The sequence below is a fragment of the Notolepis coatsorum genome, assembly GCF_963971535.1.
Source record: "Notolepis coatsorum genome assembly, chromosome: 20".
Lineage (NCBI taxonomy): Eukaryota > Metazoa > Chordata > Actinopteri > Aulopiformes > Paralepididae > Notolepis > Notolepis coatsorum.
The window spans coordinates 55247890-55260922 of NC_140184.1; the positions used below are offsets into that span (position 1 = coordinate 55247890).

General features: G+C 43.9%; 1 protein-coding gene across 1 annotated transcript in view; it reads left to right on the forward strand.

The window, feature by feature from the left end:
* The window catches only part of LOC311247096 (AT-rich interactive domain-containing protein 3B), a gene marked incomplete at its 3' end in the record, with an annotated part of 129297 nt that overhangs the window by 74653 nt on the left and 41611 nt on the right, over nt 1-13033 (forward strand). The window lies entirely within an intron of this gene.

The following is a 13033-nucleotide window of genomic DNA, read 5'->3' on the forward strand; positions in this document are numbered from 1 at the left end:
ACCCCACTGTTTATTGTGCTACAGTTACAGCCACTGAAACCTGATAACACCGTGGGGGATATAGGGGCGGAGGGCTGTGCTCGGGCCTGTGTGGGGGTGTGTGTGTGTAGGGAGGGAGGGAGGGAGGGAGGGGGATGGGCTGGATTAAGGGGGCCTCCTGTCCTACACAGGATGATTAATGAGCCCCCTAAAAAAGTGGGGGGGCCCGCCTTTGATAGGGCCACGCTGACGGACAGCATACAAGGGAGAGAGAGAGAGAGAGAGAGGAAGAGAGAGAGAGGGAGAGAGATGGTGAGAGAGAGAGATAGGGAGAGAGAGATAGTGAGAGAGGAGAGAGAGAGGAAGAGGGAGAGAGAGAAGTGTGTGACAGAGGGAGAGATGGAGACTGTGTGTGAGAAAGGGAAAGAGAGGTCATGAAGGATGAAGAGCCCAGACGTAGAGACACCATGCTGGGTGGACAGGGTGGACAGGGTGCCACGGAGACACGGGGGAGTGAAGGGAGGCATCAGGCCTCGCAGGCGTGGTGGAAACATGGCCACGCTCTTTCAGTTCAAGTGATCCATCATGCAGGCCAATGGCTGACTCGAGTAGCCATGCAGACAGACGGACGGACAGACAGACAGACGGACAGACGGACAGACAGACAGACAGACAGACAGACAGACAGACAGACAGACAGACAGACAGACAGACAGACAGACAGACAGACAGACAGACAGACAGACAGACAGACAGACAGACAGACAGACAGACAGACAGACAGACAGACAGACAGACAGACAGACGCACGCAGGGAGACAGGCTGGCTGGAGCTGGCAGACTGAGCCCCCAATCTGAGGAAAGGGTGGCAACTCAAGACCAACCATAGATACAACCGACCGCTTTCTAATCATTGCCCACTGAGACAAGACGCCCTCCCAAAGAAAAAAATAGGGGGGGGGGGGGGGAGACTATACATAGCAGAGAATTTTTTTGGTTTTGTGATCAAAGGTCATGGTGGTTTTGTTGATTCGCTTTGAGGTCCGAGATTATCTTTGCCTTTAAACCCCACCCCGTCACCAAGCAAATTACACCCCAGCCCTGTTTGGGAGCGGTCTCATCCACCAACCACGGCATTGGCTTTCTTTCCTTCAAAACAAAAGGAAATGGCAGTTTTCCTGATGCACTTGTGTGTGTGTGTGTGTGTGTGTGTGTGTGTGTGTGTGGAGCGTCAGATCGAAATCTCTTCGGAGATTCTATTTGTTTGGTTTCTTCCCAACCAGGCCCAGCCGTATTTGGGTCTTCCTCTCTTCCTGTCTCTCTCTGTGACTCCTTCCCTGCATCACCCCACCCTCCCCCACGCCGCCAACCCCTCCTTACTTCACCAGCCGGCCAGAAGCCTCCACACAGTCCTAGATTGCCAGCCCTGTCCCTCTTTAATTACGACCATACTGTACGGGGATTTGAACCTCTTTAAGCTGCAGAGCTGGGAGAATCTTAATCACTAGGCCTATAAGTAAGTGAGCAGAGGAGGAGATGAGGGTGAGGCTTTATCAGATGTGACTATTCTGTGCTATTCTCTCTCTCTGTGTCTCTCTCCATCCCTCCCTCCCGCTCTCTCTGTACATCTCTCTCTCTCTCTCTCTCTCTCTGTACATCTCTCTCTACATCTCTCTCTCTCTCTCTCTCTCTCTCTCTCTGTACATCTCTCTCTCTGTACATCTCTTTCTGTACATTTCTCTCTATCTCTCTCTCTCTGTACATCTGTCTCTGTACATATCTATCTCTGTACATCTCTCTCTACATCTCTCTCTCTCTCTGTACATCTCTCTCTCTCTCTCTCTGTACATCTCTCTCTCTGTACATCTCTTTCTGTACATTTCTCTCTCTCTCTCTCTCTCTGTACATCTGTCTCTGTACATATCTATCTCTGTACATCTATCTGTGTGTGTCTCTCTCTGTCTTATTTCTCCATCTGTGTCCTGTGCTTCCTGGCCCTCCACGCACCCCAGTGATAGATGGTTGGTATGAAAAATGTTACGGCCCCCAGAGGACCCGTTGAGCAGGAGCAGCACAATAGGCCCTGAGCCGACTTCCACAGTGCAGTCTGTGTTGTGTGGCAGGAGATCGTGATGCCTGTGAAGAAGACCAAGATGGTCATCTTCACAGTGCCTGTGTGATCAACATTTACCAAGTGTTGTCAGTTTGTCAGTTATTTATTTCACGCTATTATGTTCATTCGGACAATAAAATGGTCCTTGAATCTGGTTTAAAAGGGGGAGTGGCCATTGACGATATTCACACGGTGGCCATTTTGTTCTTATGTCACGCTCGGGTTGGGATTCCTTTCCACCCGGGTGGGAACAGGATGGAGAAGAATCCCAACCTGATTAAGACCAAAATGGACAATGAATTAAATCCAGGTTCACGGGCAGCAGCTCATTGTCGCTACACTTGTTTGTAGATCTTCATACTGTGGTTGGACATCTTTGGTCCCCTTGGAAACCTGTAGCACTCTCGAGTCTTCCTTACAATAACTCTATGTTTTATAGCGCTACGTACTGTATATCGCCCTGGATCCAAAAGCCAAGAGCAGTCAGCACCGACATAGGGCTGGGCCATATGGAAGAAACTAAGGCCATAATAATCATGTAACGTGTGACATAAAGCCAAAACTGCAATTTCCAAATAAAATTCCTTTAAATATTTAAAATCAAATTTAGTGAGAAACTTCCGTTAATAAAGTGCTTGCGCTTAAATAATCATATTGAATTATCTTCCAGTCCTACACGTGAGATTTTATGTGACATTTCAGGAGATTTTGATTCGGCCGTCCTACCGTTTCATAGAAGCTGAGGCTTCAACTATATTGATCATGACCGCTGGGTCCCAAATGGAGCTCGTCAGCTGATGGCTTTATCTGCCAATCTGGGTGTCCATTGATTGGAGCAGTTAGCTCTGTTATACAGAGCGGGAGGAGGGGAGAGGAGGTCCACAGAGAGTCCCATCGATGGAGCACCTGCTGGTGAAGACATCACCGTCTCCTATTCACTCAAGACCCTGCTTGGCCTGCGAGCTGTTCACCAGTTGTCACCACAGATCCACTCATTCTTATTTAACCAGCAGCTCCTGTTTCAGAGACACCCCCCCCCCCATGTTCTACTGTAAGAAATGGTTTGGTTTACCCATGAGTCATGAGTCATCGGTCATGACAGGTGATCTGTCCGAATTCTCCACTGACCTCCACAGTAAAACTGAGCATTAAAGAGTCATCGACACAAAGCACCTATCTGTACTTTAATTTATAATGGCAGGTGGGTGATTATTTATATATTCTTTTGAATCTTCACGGACAAAACAACACCCATAACAACTACATATCCATACTGTGTTTGAGCACTGTACACCTAAAATCCAATTAAGTCCCATTCAATGTATCGAGGGGCATTGGTCTCTGCGTTGCTAGCAGGAAAGACAAGATTATTTCACAAATGACCGCTTAAGGGTTGCAAAATATTTGCAGCAAAATAATAAATATGACAACTTTATTAATTCATCAAATTACTTTTGGTCTCCTAAAATGGGGGCACTAATGTATAAAAAGGGCTATGTGCATTGCAATCCCCACATGGTTCACCCAATATCAATGTAAACACCCTTGAATTAAAGCTGGAAGGCTGCACTTTAGCCCCATAGTCATTGTTCTATTTAAAATCCAATGTGTCTAGAGTACAGAGCCAACACAACAACACATGACACACTGTCCCACGACTTACACAGACTCCACTGTAGGCCAGGGAGCATCAGCAAGATTTGACCAGGGCTAAATTTTGGTACTAATGTATTGTTTCACACAGGAAATTAATGAAAGATGCATATGCAATGCATATTTACAATAACTTTTGTGCCCAACTGAAGGGTACACATTTTATAGATACTGGTTTACATAGCATTTATTAACATAAAAAAAGAAGAAATAAAATAACATCAAATGAGTTATCAAGTTTCAAGTTTCTTTAATAGTTGTCATACAGAAGTACAGAATACTTTCATACAAAATGCTTCTTACTGTTACGCTCCAGAGACTGTGCTAGACAAGATAGTATCAAATAACATAGTATAGCATGTAATTTAGAAGTAGAAAATGAGGTCACAGTGTTCAGTATAGACATATGTACAATGTTCGATGCAGAATAGACGTAACTGAGTTACCATATAATATACAATACTATGCAGTGTACTAATGTACAGTACTATATAGTGCAAGCAGAAATGGGATGAGGTACAATTTAGGTACAATTTACAGTAAGGTGTACGAGTTGTAGTGCAATCCTTCATCAATAAATATAAAGTGTGGGGAGTGGGTGCTACAGTGTGTTTGTTTAAAGTGGGTGTGTGCTATAAAGTGTGTGGAGTGGGTGCTACAGTGTGTTTGTTTAAAGTGAGTGTGTGCGTGTGGATGTGTGTGCTATGTGCGTTTGATGGTTGTTGTTGTGTAGTGTTCATTGTTTGTTGAGCAGCCTGATGGCCTGGGGATAGAAGCTTCTTCTGAGTCTTTCTGTGCTCGTCTTGAGACTCCGGTATCGCTTGCCTGACCGCAGCAGTTCAAAGAGGCAGTTGTTCGGGTGACTGGAGTCTTTAATGATTCTCTTAGCCTTGCCCCTGCAACGCTTGTTGTAAATGTTCTGGAGGGTGGGGAGCCCCCCTCCAATTGTGCGTTCGGCTGAACGTGTCACTCTTTGTAGTCTGCTACGGTCTTGTGCGGTGCTATTCCCAAACCAGGAGGTGATGTTGCCAGTCAGGATGCTCTCTATTGTACATGAGTAGAAGTTCTTAAGGATCTTCTGACTGACTTGGAACTTCCTTAGGCGCCTGAGGAAGTAGAGGCGTTGTCGTGCCTTCTTCACAACACTGTCAATGTGTGTGGTCCATGTCAAGTCCTCGGATATGTAGGCTCCGAGGTACTTAAAGCTGTTGACTCTCTCAACCGGTGCCCCGTCGATGCTGAGGGGGCTGTAGTCCTTGACCCCCGACCTCCTGAAGTCCACAATCATCTCCTTTGTTTTGCTGACGTTCAGGGAGAGGCTGTTTTCCTGGCACCATCCCGCCAGGACCTTGACCTCTTCCAGGTAGGCCCTCTCGTCGTTGGCAGAGATCAGGCCCACCACCACTGTGTCGTCAGCAAATTTGATGATTGTATTGCTACTCCGCTGAGCCACACAGTCGTGTGTGTACAGGGAGTAGAGGAGGGGACTCAGAACACAGCCCTGGGGGGCCCCTATGTTGAGGGTGATGGATGAGGAGGTGCAGTTGCCTGCTCTCACCACCTGGGGTCTGCCCGTCAGGAAGTACAAGACCCACTGGCAGAGGTCATAGTTCAAGCCCAGGTCCCTGAGCTTGGCTATGAGTATGGAGGGGACTATGGGGCCTAACAAAAATAATAGTTGGTTTCAGGTTGGTTGTCAGTTTGGCCATGGGTAGGTAGGGAATTTATTTTATTTTATTTTTTTATTTTATTCTTTCCCACGGCGACTATGGATAGGGAATTTCTTTATTTAATTAAAATGTTCACAACAACATGGATGCATGTACTCTGCCAGCATGTTTAATATCCATAATACTAAATGTTTGACTAAGATTTCTATGAAACTTTATTCTAAAAAAAAAAAAAAAAAAAAAAAAATCGGATTTTTTTTTTTTTTTTTTTATATATAATTTTTTTTTAAAACTCATAAAATATATTGGGTCGCACCTAAATCGGCAGGGTCGGTCGGCAACCTGAAACCAACCATTATTTTTGTTAGGCCCGGTATTGAATGCCGAGCTGTAGTCGATGAATAGCATTCTCACATAGTTCCCCTGCCTCTTGTCCAGGTGTGATGCTGCTGTGTGCAGCACATGGGCTATGGCGTCCTCCGTGGACCTGTTGGGGTATCCACTAAGGACTTGGCATGCCGCTGCCCTACCCACTTAATGTATGACACTCGGACAATGCACCAATCAGGAGTGTGCTTTACAACTGGAGGCCAACAACATCCTGTAGCGTTGATTTAAAGGAACACGCCCACACGGATATGACCGGTTAGCCTAGGCATTGTCCAGCTAACCGGTCATGTCTACTTCCATTCATTGTGCTAAGCTAGGCTAACATGCAGCCAGTTCGCTTTCTACTGAACACACAGAGAGGAAACTCGTATGTCTCTCTCTGGAGAAGACAATAAACTAATTTCACAAAATGTTGGCGTGTTCCTTTAAGCCAGGGGTCTCAAACTCGCGGCCCGCGGGCCAATTGCGGCCCGCTGGATGATATTTTGCGGCCCCCTACGGCCCCCTATTTTAAACGTAATTTTTTTTTCTTTCTTTTTTTTTTTTATGTTGTGGGACTTGTACAGCACTTTGTTCAACTTTGTCAGTGCTGTAAAGTTTAAACCTTTTTAAATCTTAGACAAACAACACACTTTGCTTTTGCTTTCATGAAATATTATAAGCCGTCATTTGAGGCTTTATAAAAGCAGCACAATGAACACAAATCTGTCAGTGCCGAGTCCGACCTCATCTTAAATAACAAACAGCATTGCTTGTTGTAGTCAACAAAGAGAGGCAGAGTTGATTTTCCAAAAAAAAAAGCAGCCCAGCCTCACCCAGACTCTACCTCCAGCGGCCCCCAAGTAAATTTAGTTTGAGACCCCTGCTTTAAGCCATTACGCGTGAGAGGGAGTGCCGTATCCCGGTTATTGGCACTGGTGTGCTGCAGTCGTAAGAACGAGGCCCTGAGCTGAGTTCTGTAGATCAGCACGGCAGTGCCAGTAAACCATCATATAATATAGTATGACCTCGAATGTGTTATTGATTTTCATACAATGTTTTCTATATACCCTTTCAAACGTAAGGTCGGAACAAAAGACCAAATGTTTTCTTTGGTCCTCCTCCAACAACAAATGGTTCCCACGTTGCTAAGCGATATAAGACATACAATAGGTCTAGGTTCCTATAGACTATTTCAACTCGATGATAGACACAAACATAAAGCAGTATTCTAGAATGACATTTATTTAATCCCCTGTGAGGTGTTGGTGTGAGCAAACACTGCAACAGAAGATCAACCGTCTCCGCTGCTTGTTTGCAGCACAGCAAACATGTCACTGAAAAGGTCTATGCTGACAATTAGGTACAACCAAGGAAACTATAAAAGAAGGAAGGGTCATCACGTCACTTTGTAGCGTGTGAATGCACATTGGTGCCAAGTGTGGACATCTTCAGGTCTGCCAACATAGGGGCGAATTCACAAAGAATGGATTGCGCCCGCTAATAGCACCCTTAAATGCGTGTGTTTTGCACCCACTATTTGCTCTCTTTGCGACCTATTCACTAAAGATATTGCGCGAATGATATACTAGTGCAAACACGCATATACGGTGTGCAATTTGCATCTGATATCTGGCAGCACTGTTGGCTCACAGAGTGCTATTTGCTCTGGATATCGGACAGTGCAGTTGGCTCGCGGAGCATCTGAGTGGCTCCTGATATGGTAAAAACTCCGACGTATCGGTACTGCTATCGGTAGTCTTGGAGCGGATTAGCTACGGAGCTAACAGAGTGTACCACTATGAATTGAAAATGGGGGACCCTGATGTAAACAAGACAAAAGTCTTTCTCTGGTCTGCATCCCCTTAACAATTGTGTGTATTGAGCCGTACTGTATTGTAGCCATTCTGCAATCTGTTAATAAAGTTTTCATTCATTCACCATCCATCTGCGACGCAATGGAGCGGATTAGCTATTGAGCTAACAGAGTGTACCATCCATCTGCGATGCAACGGTGGCAGCAACACTTGAAACGGACTAACGTTAACGTTATGTCGAGTTCATACTACACTACACGACGTATGAACTCGACATAACGTTAACGTTACTCCGTTTCCATGAAGTGTTTAATTAGCAGCAATCTGTTGTTGAAAATGTAACGTTAAACCGGAAATGGAAACGCGAGGACAGGAAGCCGTCATGAAATCGTTGTAGTCATATTGTAGTCTTTTAGTCTTATTACCTAAAAGATTTTAACATAATAAAAAGCAGCAGGACTATTGGATAACTGAGTCATGTTTGCTATGTATTTCTTTCTTTAGGGGAGTAGGACATTTGTTTCACAGTTTTAGCATGATGTTTTATAGATGGCTAGGTTAAACACAGGTTTTTGTTTTTAAGAGGGGGGGTTTGATTTGATTGAAGTTTATTTCAAATATGCAACACAACAAACAAACATCAAGTACAGATATAGCCTTAAGCCGTTCAAATAATAAATGTATAACAAAAATGTAAATAATAATTATCTAAAAGAACCGATAAGAGTATCGATAAAGTACCGAACCGTTAAGCAGTATCGATAAGAGGAGTAGTATCGATAAAATCCTAACGATACCCATCCCTACACACACACCACTGTGGATAAACGGGGGTACCGTGGACAGGGTGAGCAGCTTTAAGTACCTGGGGGTCCACATCTCAGAGGACCTGACATGGACAACACACATAGTCATCAACAGACTCCAAATCATCCAAAACTCTGCTGCTATGATTATCACCCGCACAAACTCATCCCACCACATCACCCCCTTCCTCATTCAACTACACTGGCTCCCTGTGCACTACCGGATTGATTTCAAAAACCTCTTACTCACCTTCAAAGCCCTCCACAATCTAGCCCCCACCTACATCACTGACCTCCTCCAAGATTACACCCCCTCCCGCACCCTCCGCTCATCCTCTACTGGACTCTTATCCATCCCCAGCTCACGCCTCAGTACCATGGGTGCCCGAGCGTTCAGCTGCTCAGCTCCCAGACTCTGGAACTCCCTGCCCCCACACATCCGACAGTCAGACTCACTCTCATCATTCAGATCACAATTGAAAACCCATCTGTTCAAACTCGCATATTCACTATAACCTCCATCACTGCCCAATACCCCCTGCTGTTTGTTTGTCTGTTATTTTAACTTCACTGTTTTTTATACTTCTTGTTGTTTATCTTATTCTTTTCTTAACCTTGTCTTTTAACTGCCTTGCTTACTGGGCATACTCACTATAACTGCACCCTGTGTGCCACTGTTTTATATTTCATACGTTTACATTGTTTGTCTTGTTTTTAATTCCACTGACACTTTTGCCAAGATCATTGTTTTAATCTTGGTTGTTCTGTTCTTATGCCCTGTAAGGCGACCTTGGGTGTTTTGAAAGGCGCCTCCAAATAAAATGTATTATTATTATTATTATTATAGACTCAGTCGTAAAAAAGGCGAAGCAGCGCCTCTACCACCTGAGACAAACCCTTCTCTTGCGTTTCCGGTCAAATCTGACCGAGTGACTTCGTTTGTAATCATACATATTGTGTTTTTCATCCAATTGCCTTAAGACCTTATGTTATCCTCCACACTAGGCCTCTGAACATATACAATTGATGACCACTTGCATTGCATTTTGAGTGATTTATTCAACAGTGACACACCTATGATGTTTTCGGTCAGAATTGACCGCCATAGGAAATTAATGGGTATGAGTATATTATGTTCATCCTGCAGATGGAACACACACACACACACACACACACACACACACACACACACACACACACACACACACACACACACACACACACACACACACACACACACACACACACACACACACACACACACACACACACACACACACACTCTCACACAGACACACACACACCTTCCAGACAAAACAATTTACTCTAAGTTACAGGAACCTCTCACTTTCTCTTGCGGCAATGATATAAATTAGGGGTGTAAAGGTACACGTATCCGTACCGAACCGAACCGTTTCAGTGTGTACCGTACCGAATGGCTGTGTAGTGTACCGGACGAATACAACGGTATGTTAACCACTAACTAACTAATTATTATTATTTTTTACTTTTTTTACAAGTCGATTATGAAATTCAATATAGAATATTTGTTGACAGCCCTACAAGTACAATTAGTTGCTGCACACTACATCGCCCCTGAGTGGAACATGGAAAGCCAAACTTTCCCCCACTGTACCGAAAACCCGTACCGAACCTTGACTTCATGTATAATACATATTTTGAGTGATTTATTCAACAGTGACACACCTATGATGTTTTCGGTCAGAATTGACTGCCGTCCTTTCCCCTTGGCTCTTCTCCCTCTACACCAGTGCTTCTCAAACTTTTTCTGTCAGGCCCCCCTTTGGCGGACCAAAATATTTTGGCCCCCCCCCCCCCCCTCGCCCCAACAAAATAGTCATGAAATGGCCATGTTTAAATGTGTAAGGGATAATGTATAGCTACGAGGTCATTGTCGCAAAATAATTGACCGACACAGAGTTTAAAATACCGAGCCGCTTCGGCGAGGTGTTTTAAACGTCAGTGAAGGTCAATTATTTTGCGACAATGACCGAGTATAGCTATACATTATCCCGCTTATTACATGGCTAACTTACTAACAATATACCTAATTCATTTTACATCGACTCGCAACACTGGTTCTGGCTGCGTTCTGGCTCCGCTCGTCGCTCCGCCCCCTGTCATCGCCGGCAGCAGAACACCGGCAGTGTCTAATTGCACTGAGTGGGCTTGATTGCGAACAGCTGCGCACAGCGGTCATTATTGAAAAAACAGCGTCATTATTGAAAAATAATGACCGCTGTCGGGGGGCTGTTGACCAATCACAAGCAAGCATTTCGGCGAATGTGAAAACGCCATGTAATAAATTGAAATAACACCAATATCGTGACCTTTCAAATTGTGCAACCACTTTACAACTGTGCAATTGTGCAACAACATAACAATACAGTCCAATACACACTCAAAGACTGTGCTTTTTAAAAAAATATAGACATCTTGTAACATTGCAATACTATTCAATTGACACTCAAGACTGCTTTTTCAAAAATAGAGACATCTTGTGACATTGCAATACAATTCAAGGACACTGCTTTAAAAAAAAAAAAAAAGATAGAAAACTTTGTGAAAAACGTGTGAAAAAACTTGTGAAAGAACTTTGCAATTTGTGCAAAAAAAGAGAAAATGTAAGTAAATGATGTGAGTCATCACAGCATTAGTGGCTGCAATGAGCCTGTTTTGCACTGCACATCTTTTCAAAACGAGGTTGCAGGCTTGATACTGCCACTCTCAAGTCATGCTCAATGTTGAGCTTAGACATGTGCTTTGTCTTCAGTGAAGCAACAGCTGAAAATCCAATCTCACAGAGATAGGATGTGGCGAAGGGAAGAAGGATGCCCACAGCCCTCTGCCCTATGAGTGGATGCTCCCTCTCCACACCAAGCCAGAATTCACTCAGTGTCTAAGCTGTAAACCTCAGCCTCAGGGTGGAGTCAGAGGTAATTTCGATGAGTTGCTCCTCTTCAGCAGAGCTGAAATCAGCAGGTAGATAGAGAGATACTTTATTTGTAATTAATTGCAAATTAAACACAACACGTTTCAGTTTTACAACAATCCATTCCAGCTAGATAGTAGCATATTATTATTATTATTATTATTATTATTATTATTATTATTATTATTATTATTATTATTATTATTATTATTATTATTATTATTATTATTATTATTATTATTATTATTATTATTATTATATAATGTACAACATAAATCAAATGTATGTAGCCTACAGCACAAATGTCATAATTAGTCAGTCAATAACCTAAAATACCAACCTGCTGCATTGAATGGATCCACCACCCAGTCATACTGAGCACTGTTGTTAGGGGGGAAATCCTCTCAGGGAAGAGATGTGCTGCCTGAGACAGGGGATCACTGTGGTGACTTGAGAAACACTGCTTTCAGCAAACTCAGTCAGGTTCTCAAAGGCATCAGTCTGTTGTTCATCAAGGCGCCTGCCCCACATCTCCAGCTTTCCACTGAATGCAGTGATCTTGTTTGCCAGCTCAGGTAGGTATTTATCTTTGTCTTGAATTTAATTGAATAGAATACTTTATTTAGATGTTTGCAGAAAAGAATCACATGACAGTAAGTACAAGGTCAACTAAATAGGATTAAAAAACCCAAGAAAGCCAATGGCTTGTTTCAATTGGGGTCCTTTTGTAATCAATTCATATTACATTTAGTGACAAACAGACAGACACTAGTCTACTCTAGTTTAGAGTAGACTTGACAGATACTAGAAGACAAAAAATATCAACATACCTTGAAGCTGAAGGTTTAATTCATTCAGCTTTCCAAAGACATCGCTGTGATAGGCCAGTTTCATCAGAAATTGTTCATAATTGAACTTGCTTGCAGCTTCTTGCATGCTCTCCTCCTCCAAGAACACCCGAATCTCCTCTCGTAGTTCAAAGACTCGCGACAACACATTCCCTCGCGAGAGCCACCTTGCCTCGCTGTGAAACAGCACTGCAGAATGGTCAGCTCCCATCTCCTCACACAGCACAGAGAACAGGCGCGCTTTCAGGGGTCGGGTTTTGATGAAATTTACCACGTTTATAACTTCTGTCACAACCTCATTCAGCTCAGGGCTAAGCTGTCTTGACGCTAGCGCCTCTGTGAATTTACAGTGCGTCCATTGCGCGTTTGGCGAGACCCCCTTGATGAGCGCCTGTAGCCCCCTCCTTTTCCCTGCCATGGCCTGCACACCGTCAGAGCAAAAGCCCACACAGTTCTCCCATTTCAGTCCATGTTCTGTCAGGTAACTGTCAATCATTTTGAAGAGCTCATCAGCTGTTGCTCTGTTTTTGACATATTTGCAAAACAGCAGATCTTCACTCAGTGACTGGGAATTTACAAAGCGAACATAGGAAATACGCAAACAGTCTTTATTGCTGTCAGTCTTTGACAAGGCAACACGCATGTCATCCTCAAGGCTCAACTTGGCCCTATATTTTGTTTTCAGAGCTGTCATGGATGAAAAGCCAGCTTCACACAGATACTGTATGTGGTGCTGAATGGTATCAACACCTTAACTGCTGCATCATGAGATACTTGGTACTCAGCACCACACTCTGAAACTAGCTCTCCAGGTGGTATCAGATG